The following is a 13,989-nucleotide window of genomic DNA, read 5'->3' on the forward strand; positions in this document are numbered from 1 at the left end:
TAAAACAGGCACCGAGGTCATGTCTTTCATGTTGTACAGCATGCTCTGCAACAGGATATTGTGTGTTGCCTGTATACACCCTCTACCTATGCCCATTCATCCTGACTGATAGCTGGATGGTAGTCATGCTGATGTAAAAGGCCGAACAGTGTTTACGTAACAGCTGGTATATGACGTGTGTTGTTTCACAGGTGGCTCTCCCATTGATAGTGTATATTTTGCCAGTTACAGGGCTGGAATAGGCGGTGGTAGGAGGGTGCACAAGGCAAGTCTTGCAGTGGGGTTGGCCACAGGTGTAGGAGCCATAGAATAGGGAGATGGGTGCAGAAATAACATAGGGTCAGACAAGGATGTTGCAGAGATTGGAAGGGCGACAAAAAGCTATTCTGCATGTGGTGGGAAAAATGTCAGACAGAATGGATCTAATTTCAGGTCATGATTTTAGGAAGTCATGGCCTTGTTGAAGTAGCTGATTGATACATTCAAGACCAGAATAACACTGGGTGAAAAGTGGTGTGCTCCTAATTTGTTTTTTGGAGGGATCAGCAGTACCAGGACTCGATGTGATGGCCCGGGAAATCTGCTTTTGAACTAGGCTGTTGGGATAATTATGTCCAGTTGTAAGCTTACCCTCCCTCACATCACCAGTAGATTTTCAGTCTCTTCACAATAATAAATTCATTTCATAAGCTTTGAGAGGAGTAAGATGTACAAATAACTTTTTTACTTATCTTCATTTTCTAGTTGTTGGCTGCAGTTCATCACGTCTAGGAGTAGATTCTTGAGGCTGCTGCGTAATTTCTGTTTCTATGGCTTTTTTCCCCCCATTTTTCTATGTCATACTGCCTCAACAATTTCCACTTTAAAACAGAAATTTACATTGCTATTGCCAAAGATAAAAACACATCTGATTCCATCAGAGGCATGCTCACTACTACTCCTTCTGTGGTACTAACAATATTACAAAGAGTTTACAAACTTTATTGACAAAAGAAGAACCTTCACCAAGTTATATCATTATTTTGGAAATGAGTCCAGAAATAAATTTAATAAATATCATCAGAGTTTGTAGTTAATAATAGGAATATTAAGTATGCCAGATATTTTATTAGCTCAAAATAATTTTATACAAAATCATATGAAATTCATTTAGCTAAACAGCTGAGATAATGTTCACCTATACAAGACTTGAAAATATTTTTGGTATCGATTACTCCTGTTAAAGAAAGGTAATGCTAGAGCATGACATCCCTTTGCAATATCCCCCTCACAAAATTTGGAAACAGTGTGTTTACAACATTTTGTGACAGACTATAAGGTTTGCCAAACAGTGTACAAAATGATTCCAAAAGATAGATTACACATGTATATAAGTATCTGATGCATAACATATTACAAAAAACATAAGAAAAAAATTACTACACAAGTCATTATCTATACATATATCAGTATATAGCATTCAGATTTTCAGATCTGTGGAACATACTGTCACAAGACAAATAATACAAGGTGAACACTACAACCCTCAACTATAGAAATAAATACAGAGATAAGGTAAATTACTAGAATTAAAAATTGTAAGTTTACATCCATACGATAAAATCTTCAAAAGAGAAGAGAAAAATTTTAGAGCCTAAGTGTACGATGAGTGAGATGACTCACAAAACCCACTACAACAGGTACAAACTAGAAGAATATACTCCATCATGAGTAGAAATATAGTACAAAATCAATCAGCCACATAAACCAGAGTATTTGAGGATATTTTGGCTCATGAAAGGACAAAATAATGAAACAGGCCTAAGCTTACGGGGGACCGACGCATGAATCCAAACCACAGCAGGTATAAACCAGCAAAAATTGTTTCGACACAATGAAATGAATAAAGCTCATAATCATATCAGGAAGTTCAATTATGTGCAAAGAGTAATTATAAGATGCATCTAACCTCATTCAATATTTGTATGCTCTCCTTGAGTACACACAGTTGCGGTGACCAAGGGTACCCAAAACAGAGTTAAGCATGGATCTGTCCACAACTCAAGTTCCAATCAAATACAATATAACAATACTCAGGATAAACACAGATAAACAGAGTCATAAATAGCTCTGAATGATGAAATAATTGAGTAGCTTCAGGACCAAAATCAGTGTATGAAAGCAGACATGTATACATCTTGTTATATTGTCTATACTAGTAAATGTCTTCCACTCAAAAAACATAAGGTATTTTCTAATTGTCCATACAGACTAACCTATGTTTGTAAAAGCCTAGAAGATTCATTTGCAACTGATAAAAAATATATAAACTGATTTTAAGTTACATATTGTATTGGAAAGTCAATCCCCCTACTTGGAAAAGCATACATTTTTGTGAAATAACACTGTCTTTGGCAGTCTTGGCTAACAATTTACAAATCTCAGTCACAACACTGATGCAGATGATAAATGCTTGAGCACATAACACAGCACCTATGATCTCTCGTAAGTCGACTGATCCACCAGGGTACAGCCATAGAGCAGTGTGGTGGTGGATCTGCCCGCATCTTTCAGTTTCCCCCCTAAAGTTCTCATCACATGCTCCAACGGATAGGTAACTTCCTGTCCAGAATTCACATCACATCCTGAAACACTGTTTTGTGTTCTAAATATGCTGTTCAGTACCATCTTCACTTCACACAAGATATGCTCTCCCTATTTATTTTCCAAGATCAATCATGTGGGATCTATGTAAGGTGTGATTAAAAAGTGTTCACATATGAGTCATTAATAAACAGAGTTAAGTGCAATAATAAAAAAAAGGATGGACTAATAAGGTGCTACCCGCAGATATGCTAAGATACTAGTCCTAATTTTTACAGTACAGATTATGAACATTTTCCCATTTCAAAATTGTAAAAGGATCTACTCATTTAGTCTCATGTCATATATGTATGAAATTCTAAAGCACAAATCTATTACAGAACATAACATTATAGTGTATCATAGATTTTAAGTCAGCCAATAGATACGACAGAACTCTAGAAATCAAATCATCTTACGTACTAAATTCCAGACAAACAAAACACAATTTTATAGTTTTATGAATCTACAGATAGATTTAAACTACATCAGTGGATAAGATAGAAGCTTAGAAATTACATAATCTTACATTCTAAATTCATGACAAACAAAACACAATTATATAGTCTTATAAATCTTCAGACATAGTGTATATTTTCTTCTTGACTGGGGATCATTATGCAATCACATTCGAAGGTCTTGTCCTCAATGCTCAATGTTAAAAGTAATTGACATTTTACATACTTTCTTTGCTTGCCATTAGCTCCTCTTATCTTTAAATGTGCAATGGACATTTCCACCAAGCTCTTACTATACTGGATCTTGTCTCTGAATTGTTGATGTATACTACAAATTAAGCTACCTGTATCAATCAAACGGTTCCCTTCCCACTGATCAATCTGAATCTTAGTGTAAGGACACCCAGAATCTGAATCATCATCTCTGTTGTTAGACACTTCACATAAAAGATCACTTCCAGTTTCATCAAATGTTAAATCCGGGGCTCTGTCAACTTTACTGGTTTCGTAGCATTACTTTGGTTACTCATGTTGCAGGTGAAGATTTCACAGCACAACTAATATCACTTATTACAGAAGGAACATAAAATATGTTACTGTCAAAATTACATTTCCTACTTAGATCTTTTTCACTTCATTCCACCAATTTGGATAAAACTTTTTACTAACCACAACTAACTTATTCCAGAATGCGCAGTATCTATGTTATCGTCAATCTGGTCCCAAACAAACTTCAAAAAGTTTTCACCTTTATTCTCTAGGTTTACAGATAATTCACCTTTACTGTTTGGATCACTACTCTGCATGACATTAATGAAAAACTGCTTTGACTGGACTGGTATCTCATGACTCTCACTTACATCATCACCTACATCATTTACCTTACCTCTATTCACAAATAACTGTGAAACTTCATTATTCTTAAGCTCCACTTATACCTGACATTCACCATCATCATTATCATATTCCTCCAAAATTACTACATCAACAACATCATTAACAACACAAGTCTCATTGCAATCAAAGCCACACATCTCACCTTCATTCATTTACAATAACCTACCAGTCTCAGACTTACCATTCTCAGTTGCTTCACACCTCTCAGTTACATATGTATCAAAAATTCTACCTAATTCAGATACAATACTGTCACCACCTGATTTATATACATCAATAACACTGCGTCCACCTGCTTAGCTGGGTGGTAATGTGCTTGCTTCCTGTGCAAGCGGGTTCGATTTCCGGCCGGGTTGGAGATCTTTTTGTTCATGGACTGGGTGATGTGTTGCCCTCATCATAATTTCATCCTCATCAATGCCATGCAAGTTGCCCAATGTGGTGTTGGCTGCAATAAGACTTGCACATGACGGCCATCAATGCCATACGTTCATTTCATTTCATGTCATAACACTGTTTTCTGACCAAGAGTAGAAATCATTAGTACACACTACATCAAAATTCTTATTACTCTCACATTCTGGTTTGTGATTAGCACCTGCAACACTATAATTATACATGTTGTTGTTGTTGTTGTTGTTGTTGTTGTTGTTGTCTTCAGTCCTGAGACTGGTTTGATGCAGCTCTCCATGCTAATCTATCCTGTGCAAGCTTCTTCATCTCCCAGTACTTACTGCAGCCTACATCCTTCTGAATCTGCTTAGTATATTCATCTCTTGGTCTCCCTCTATGATTTTTACCCTCCATGCTGCCCTCCAAAGCTAAATTTGTGATCCCTTGATGCCTCAGAACATGTCCTACCAACCGGTCTCTTCTTCTTGTCAAGTTGTGCCACAAACTTCTCTTCTCCCCAATTCTGTTCAATACCTCCTCATTAGTTATGTGATCTACCCATCTACTCTTCAGCATTCTTCTGTAGCACCACAATTCGAAAGCTTCTATTCTCTTCTTGTCCAAACTATTTATCGTCCATGTTTCACTTCCATACATGGCTACACTCCATACAAATACTTTCAGAAACGTCTTCCTGACACTTAAATCTATACTCAATGTTAACAAATTTCTCTTCTTCAGAAACACTTTCCTTGCCATTGCCAGTCTACATTTTATATCCTCTCTACTTCAACCATCATTCAGTTATTTTGCTCCCCTAATAGCAAAACTCCTTTACTACTTTAAGCATCTCATTTCCTAATCTAATTCCCTCAGCATTAACCGACTTAATTCAACTACATACCCTTATCCTCGCTTTGCTTTTGTTGATGTTCATCTTATATCCTCCTTTCAAGACACTGTCCATTCCGTTCAACTGCTCTTCCAAGTCCTTTGCTGTCTCTGACAGAATTACAATGTCATTGGCGAACCTCAAAGTTTTCACTTCTTCTCCATGAATTTTAATACCTACTCCAAATTTTTCTTTTGTTTCCTTTCCTGCTTGCTCAATATACAGATTTAATAACATCTGGGAGAGGCTACAACCCTGTCTCACTCCCTTCCCAACCGATGCCTTCCTTTCATGCCCCTCGACTCTTATAACTGTCATCTGGTTTCTGTACAAATTGTAAATAGCCTTTCACTCCCTGTATTTTAACCCTACCTCCTTTAGTATTTGAAAGAGGGTATTCCAGTCAACATTGTCAAAAGCTTTCTCTAAGTCCACAAATGCTAGAAATGTAGGCTTGCCTTTCCTTAATCTGTATATTAAGACAAGTCATAGGGTCAGTATTGCCGCACGTGTTCCAACATTTCTGCGGAATCCAAACTGATCTTCACCGAGGTCGGCTTCTACCAGTTTATCCATTTGTCTGTAAAGAATTCGCGTAAATAATTTGCAGCTGTGACTTATTAAACTGATAGTTCGGTAATTTTCATATCTGTCAACAACTGCTTTCTTTGGGATTGGAATTATTATATTCTTCTTGAAGTCTGAGGGTATTTCGCCTGTCTCATACGTCTTGCTCACCAGATGGTAGAGTTTTCTCAGGACTGGCTCTCCCAAGGCTGTATGCCCTTGTACAGACCCTCTATATTACTCCTTCCATCTTTCTGCATTCCCTTCTTTGCTTAGAACTGGGTTTCCATCTGAGCTCTTGATATTCATGCAAGTGGTTCTCTTTTCTCCAAAGGTCTCTTTAAGTTTCCTGTAGGCAGTGTCTATCTTACCCCTAGTGAAATAAGCCTCAACGTCCTTACATTTGTCCTCAAGCCATCCCTGCTTAGCCATTTTGCACTTCATGTCGATATCATTTTTGAGACGTTTGTATTCCTTTTTGCCTGCTTCATTTGCTGCATTTTTGTATTTTCTCCTTTCATCAATTAAATTCAATATTTCTTCTGTTACCCATGGAGTTCTACTAGCCCTTATCTTTTTACCTACTTGATCCTCTGCTGCCTTCACTACTTCATCCCTCAGAGTTACCCATTCTTCTTCTACTGTATTTATTTCCCCTATTCCTGTTAATTGTTCCCTTATGCTCTCCCTGAAACTCTCTACAACCTCTGGTTTAGTCAGTTTATCCAGGTCCCAGCTCCTTAAATTCCCACCTTTTTGCAGTTTCTTCAGTTTTAACCTACAGGTCATAACCAATATATTGTGGTCAGAGTCCACATCTGCCCCTGGAAATGTCTTACAATTTAAAACCTGGTTCCTAACTCTCTGTCTTACCATTATATAATCTATCTTACACCTTCTAGTATCTCCAGGGTTCTTCCACGTATACAACCTTCTTTCATGATTCTTGAACCAAGTGTTAGCTATGATTAAGTTATGCTCTGTGCAACATTCTACCAGGCGGCTTCCTCTTTCATTTCTTCCCCCCAATCCATATTCACCTACTATGTTTCCTTCTCTCCCTTTTCCTACTCTCGAATTCCAGTCACCCATGACTATTAAATTTTTGTCTCCCTTCACTACCTGAATAATTTCTTTTATCTCATCATACGTGTCATCAATTTCTGCATCATCTGCAGAGCTAGTTGGCATATAAACTTGTATTACTGTAGTAGGCATGGGCTACGTGTCTATTTTGGCCACAATAATGCGTTCACTATGCTGTTGGTAGTAGCTTACCCACACTCCAATTTTTTAAATTCATTATTAAACCTACTCCTGCATTACCCCTATTTGATTTTGTATTTATAACCCTGTATTCACCTGACCAAAAGTCTTGTTCCTCCAGCCACCAAACTTCTCTAATTCCCATTATATCTAACTTCAACCTATCCATTTCCCCTTTTAAATTTTCTAACCTACCTGCCCGATAAAGGGATCTGACATTCCACACTCCGATCCGTTGAACGCCAGTTTTCTTCCTCCTGATAACGACGTCCTCCTGAGTAGTCCCCGCCCGGAGATCCGAATGGGGGACTATTTTACCTCCGGAATATTTTACCCAAGAGGACGCCATCATCATTTAATCATACAGTAAAGCTGCATGTTCTCGGGAAAAATTTCGGCTGTAGTTTCCCCTTGTGTTCAGCCGTTCGCAGTACCAGCACATCAAGGCCGTTTTGGTTACTGTTGCAAGGCCAGATCAGTCAATCATCCAGACTGTTGCCCCTGCAACTACTGAAAAGGCTGCTGCCCCTCTTCAGGAACCACATGTTTGTCTGGCCTCTCAACAGATACCCCTCCGTTGTGGTTGCACCTACGGTACGGCCATCTGTACCGCTGAGGCACGCAAGCCTCCCCACCAATGGCAAGGTCCATGGTTCATGGGGGTAGTATAGTATAGTATAGTATCCCAAAACCTTTGATAAAAACATAAATGAGAAATCTGATGCCTTTTTCTGTTCAACTTCAAATGCCTATGCCACATTATTACCACTGTTATTATTGTCTAATTGCAAGTGTAGATTTGGGGTCCTGTACGTGTTGTGTTTCCTCGCTCCAAAACTGTGGACCTTCATTGAGACAGACTGTCATTTCCAGAGTACTTACCTCTATGATTGTTTATTCGATTTAACTGCCCATGGTTATTCTCATTATTCATGTTCTGCTGGTGTTCAAAATTTCTGTCTACACTACCATTTTGATCCTGATAGAAGTTACCATTGTCTCTGTTTCTGTAGTTATTGCCATTTTGATCTATAACATTTCAATTATTATGGTACATGCTTCTTTCTACTGCCCTATCCAGCCTGTCACCATATCGTAAAAATTGTTCAAGACAATTGTCAGGTCCATGTACTAAATCCCACTGCAATCTTTCTGGTGATCTCCTTTTGAGTGCCTCAATCAATGTCATTTTGTGAAATGGTTTGTCCAGATGTGTTACTTCCTTAAGTTAATTCTTACAAAAGTCTTTCAGAGTACTGTCCCTATTCCTATAATTGGGACCATTCAAAAATTCATTTTCAATTCTCCCCTGTTCAACTTCTGACCAAAATTCATTTAAAAAAACTTTTTTTCAGAACTTTGATATGTTTCCTGCTGATTTAAATTTAGAAAATTTAGACTTACCCAAGAAAGAGCTTTGCTTTCAAGATACCTTTTAACAAATCTAATTTTCTGATCATCAATCGTGCCTGATGCAAAATTATCTCTTCAGTGGTGCAGAAAATCCAGTGGCTTTAAATTATCTGATGGAAAATTTTTGATAGGAATGTTGTATCACACAGTACCATTGTTTTAATACAGATTTTTGTAAATACAATTTTCCTGAACTGCTGAAATTTTTTTCAACATTTAAAACTTTTTGGTCTAAACTCTTAAAGTTATGTTCCATTTTTTCCTCTAGGGCCGTCTGTTAAATTCTGATGTCATTAACATTCTTCTTCTGATTTTGAAACTCTTCAATAAACTCATTTTCCAAAACAATAATATTACTTTTTCATTCACACTTCTTAATCCCTCTGACAACTCATATTTTAGTTCTGTGACCTGATTACTAAATTGATCCATTTGGTCTTGCACGCTGTCCAATTTACTATTGCTATCTGTCTTCATTTTCTCTAGTTTTGCCAAAATCAACTGCAACATATCAGTTTTTATTGATTCTTTGCTGACTGTGATTTCACACGGTTCAAACATGTCCTCGCTCTGTCCTACAACTTTCACTTCTACGTCACTAGCACCCTCATCTCTATTCATTTGTTAGCAATCACACAAGTCCAAAAACAAATTAATTTCATAAATAGTTTGTATTTATCATTTCTGTTTGATGTCCCTCATTGCAGTTGTAAAGCCCTCTTTGAATTGATCCAGTCTGTTATTGTTGGTAGTGTCTTGTCACTGTTGATATGACTTTGTTGGGCAGCTCTCAGTCTTCTTTCTTCGAGTGATTGGAATTTCATATAAACTGCAACTAACACAAATCACTGTCCCTTCTTCTACTGCAACAGAGAGGACATTGTCATCAGTCAGTTGATCCCAGATAATGCCCACAATTGTAATATTACCCTCCATCATATCACCAGTAGATTTTCAGTCTCTTCATAACAATTAATTCATTCCATAAGCTTTGAGGGGAGTAAGATGTACAAATAACTATTTTACTTATCTTCATTTCCTTGTTGTTGGCTGCAGTTCATCACATCTAGGGGTAGATTCTTGAGGCTGAAATTTTTGACTTTGTGGGTTCCAGTTGACTTGATAACTGTTAAGTAAGTCTACTGCGTAATTTCTGTTTCTATGACCTTTTTTAATCCTATATTTCTATGTCACACTGTCTTTACAATCTCCACTTTAAAACAGAAATTTACATTGCTAGAGCCAAAGATAAAAACACATCAGATTCCATCAGAGGCATGCCCACTATTACTCCCTCTGTGGTACTAACAATATTTCAAAGAGTTTACAAACTTTCTTGACAAAAGAAGAACCTTCACCAAGTTATATCATTATTTTGGAAATGAATCCAGAAATAAATTTAATAAATATAGTCAGATTGTGTAATTAATAATAGGAATTTTAAGTATGCCAGATATTTCATAATTTCAAATGTTTCTGAAAGAAGAGTAATTTTAATGGTACATACAGAGTTAATATGTATTGATTGTAATGAAGTGGTTTCTTTTTGTACATTTTAGCCCAAAATATAATACATCATATACAAAATCACATGACATTCATTTAGTTAAACAGCTGAGATAAAGTTCACCTATATGAGATTTGAAAATACTTTTTGTATTGATTATTCCTCTTACAGAATTGCAATGCTAGAGATGGTGTCCCTTTACACAGTGAAGCCCGAAGTGAGAGTGGTGGTGTATTGCTATAAAGGGTCTGCATCCGAACAAATACGTTTGTCTCGAATGCCAAGGCTGCATGGGAGGGAACTTTTGACATGAAAGGGATGGCAGCTGTCAAAATGTAAGTTCTGTTGTTTGTTGGTAGGTTTGATGTGGACAGAAATGCGTAGCTGGCGTTTGGTGAGGATGAGATCAACATCAAGGAAAGTGGCATGGGATTCAGAATAGGACCATGTGAAATTTAATTGGGAGAAGGTATTTAGAGATTTAGGTCAGCCTCACCATGGGTCCATATGACAAAGATGTCATCAATGTATCTGAACCAAACCAGGGGTGGAAGGCTTATGGATCCCAGAAAAGCCCCCTCCAAGTGACCCACGGAAAGGATGGCATAGGAAGGAGTCACCCTGGTTCCCATGGCCATACCCCTGATCTGTTTGTTTGTCTACCCCCTCAAAGGTGAAGTAATTGTTGGTAAGTATAAAGTTGATTAAAGTGAGCAAGAAGGATGTCATACGCTTGGAAAAAGGTGGACGTTGACTGAGGAAATGTTCAGCAGCAGCCATGTATATGGGGGATGTTGATATAGAGAGAGATAGCATCAATGGTGACATGCAAGGTGTGTGGTGGGAGTGGGACGGGCATGGATTATCTGTTGCTCTTATTCCTTGAAATACATTGCAACCTATATTGCTACATAATTAAAAAAAAATTGAATCTGTTGGAGTCATTTTATCCAGTGTAATATGACGCTCTGTTGGTGTGTGTGTGTGTGTGGGGGGGGGGGGGGGGGGGGACTATAGCCCCCCATAGCCTCCCCCTTGCCCCTTGCCACTGCCTCTGCATATAATCATCACATTTTAGCACACGACTTTTTTTTACACCTGTTGTCAACCAGCAGTTTTTACTGTTAAGCTTATAAGATTTGATCTCCTATTTTTTTAATTGGAAGTGACGTGTTAAATAATATGATAAGATACCCATAAATACATAGAACTTTTTATTTGTGCTTTTGCATCTGTACATATCGGTCAGTGGTTTGATTGCTGAAGTTTCTTCCTCTTTTCGCGGTTTCTGTTTGCCTAATTAAGCTCAGTGTTGATGATATTTCAAGAAGCTGTGCATAGTGGTTACTGGACCATGTTGATATTTCTAGCTGTGTATTCATGACTATCCTTGTTTATCAGTATTATATTAATAATGGTGCTGGATACGCTTGTGACTCTGGTGGGGAAATTTATAATTGGGAAGAAGATGTATGTTGCAGATATAGCGATAAGATCATCTCTTATCTTTTGAAACTTCATTGATGTCAGTATTATATCTCCAGATATTTATTTCATTCAGGTCTCTGATAAGGTCAAGATTATCTACAATTTATTTGCTTATTTATTTAGATTTTTTTTTTGTGTGGAGTCATCAAGATGATGGCTTTTGCAAATGTCAGATACATTTACAAGAGGCAACCAAATGAAAATGAGACTGATGGAAAAAACTAAGTAAACTGTTTATTATTTCAAAAGTAATTTCCATAACTGTTAATATATTTATCTCACCCAGAGCATTTTGATTATTATTGTATATGCTTCTTTCTATGACCCTTTCGCTTGTGGAAAAGTGTTTGTGGTTGTCTATGGAACCACGATTCCATATGTTTACATCTTTGTCTGAAGCAAATTGACAGCCACGAATGTCAATCTTCAGTGCTCCAAAAATATGGAAAGTACATGGGGAGAGTTGGGGCTGTAGGTATGATGTGTAAAGGCTTCCCAGCAAAACTTCTGCAGCATAGTTAAAAGAAGATTACTTATAAAAGGAAATGAAAATTATTCTCAAAAAATAACCTTATTTATGAGAAAGAATTAAAATTGTTTACAAAATATTATGTTTGCATGATTAGTAAAAGTAAGTTATTTGATCTTAAGTGTCAGATGATGAAGATTTTATGACAGATGCAAATGGAGGTTAAAAGTGCCCTAGACAATTTCTTGTTGTGGTTTTCTGCCCAAAAATTGGTGTCATGCAGCTCTCCATGGTAGTCTGTCCTGTGAAAACCTCTTCATCTGTATACCTACTACAACCACCATCCATTTTAACCTACTTACTGTAGTCAAGTCTTGGTCTCCTCTACAATTTTTAGTCCACCCCTCCTCAAAACACTCTCTCTCTCTCTCTCTCTCTCTCTCTCTCTCTCTCTCTCTCTCTCTCTCTCTCTCTCTCCCTCCCCCCCCCCCCCCCCCCATCATCTCTCTCTCTCATCCCTGCCTCCCTCCTTTCCATCACCAAATTGACAATTCTTTGATGCCTCTTGATGTGTCCTATCAGTTTGATTCATTGTCTCCTCAGTTTTTATTTGATCTATACATCTAATCTACAGCATTCTTTTCAAAAGCTTCTGTTCTCTTTGTACTTAAATGACCATCGTCCATGTTCCCCTCCCATACAAGGCAACACTCCAGATGAACACCTTTAGAAATGACTTTTTAACACTTAGCTTTGTATTAGAAATTAACCAGTTCCTCATTTCCAGAAATGGTTTCTCGCTTTTGTCAGTCTATGTTTTATATTGGCCCTGCTTCGACCATCATCAGTTATTTTGCTGCTCAAATAGCAAATTTTAGATACCACTCCTGGAGTCTATTTTCCTAAACTAATTCCTTCATCCCAATCTGATTTTATTTGGATACTTTCCATTATCTTTGTTTCAGTTTTATTGTTTTTCATCTTATAATCTTTCTTCTAGACACTGTTCATTCTATTCAATTGCACTTCCAAGTCCTTAGCTGTCTCTGACAGAGTTACAATGTCATTGACAAACTGCAGAGTTTTCATTTTTCCTCCATGTACTTTAATTCCATTTCCAAATTTTCCCTTGGTTTCCTTCAAAGCTTGCCCAGTGTGCAGGTTGAGTAACATTGACGGTAGACACAACCCTGTCTCACTTCCTTTGTGACGAAGCAAGCTGGGATCTTTTTACTTCCTCTATTACTTTGTCATCTGCCTCCCTAAATGCATTTTTTGACAAGTTATCATTATCAGGCATGAATATAATTTTCAATTTCGTAAAAGAGAAAGGTTGGTCATCAGTGTCTTAAGGAATATACCACCAGATCTAATTTTGTAGTTAGTTTTGTGTATGTACTCAATTTCCTAATTCATTTTGATCATTTCTAGCTAATACTTTTGTTACAGGGTGAAATCAGTAATTGTTTCGTGACCTAGATTCTATTGTTGACTTATAAACAAATATAAATTCTGTACTAAATATAAACATTTGGAAGAAGAACTACTAGGATTCTTTAAGTATTTTTTGGCTGTATTCGAAAACATATTAGAAAAGCCAGCCCTTAATTAGTTCCAAAATAATTACCAAATTGTCAAAAACATTGTTTGCATAACTATATCTGTTAATTTCAATATTTAAACATATACTTCAGCCTAACCTTTGTGGTAGAAGGAACTGTTCAAAAGGAGGTGTTTTGTGATGTATTCAGTTAGTTGAATGAGTTACATTTTAACTGTAATTTCTGTAAATTAAACATTGAACAATGTATTGTTTCATTACTTATTACGGTGAGGATATATAGAGGTCTGATTTTTGGTGCTGGGACAGTCAGTCCATGGCCAATTTTCAGACAAGAAACCTGTATTGGTTATATCAACAACAATGCATCAACTTAAACATGAAATAAGTGTAACACAAATAGGCTATGTGTTAAAACAATGACAGTGTCTATTCAATAGTGTGACATGTATCATA

General features: G+C 37.0%; 1 long non-coding RNA gene across 1 annotated transcript in view; it reads left to right on the forward strand.

Moving 5' to 3' along the window:
* The window catches only part of LOC126267258 (uncharacterized), a 30,110-nt gene extending 16,330 nt beyond the window's left edge, over nt 1–13,780 (forward strand). Inside the window, exons 2-3 of the long non-coding RNA XR_007548972.1 lie at nt 10,187–10,350; nt 13,422–13,780. This is a non-coding gene — a long non-coding RNA (uncharacterized LOC126267258). The remainder of the gene's footprint in view (nt 1–10,186; nt 10,351–13,421) is intronic.
* Nucleotides 13,781–13,989: the final 209 nt, after the last annotated feature.

The sequence above is a fragment of the Schistocerca gregaria genome, chromosome 4 (assembly GCF_023897955.1).
Source record: "Schistocerca gregaria isolate iqSchGreg1 chromosome 4, iqSchGreg1.2, whole genome shotgun sequence".
Taxonomy (NCBI): Eukaryota; Metazoa; Arthropoda; class Insecta; order Orthoptera; family Acrididae; genus Schistocerca; species Schistocerca gregaria.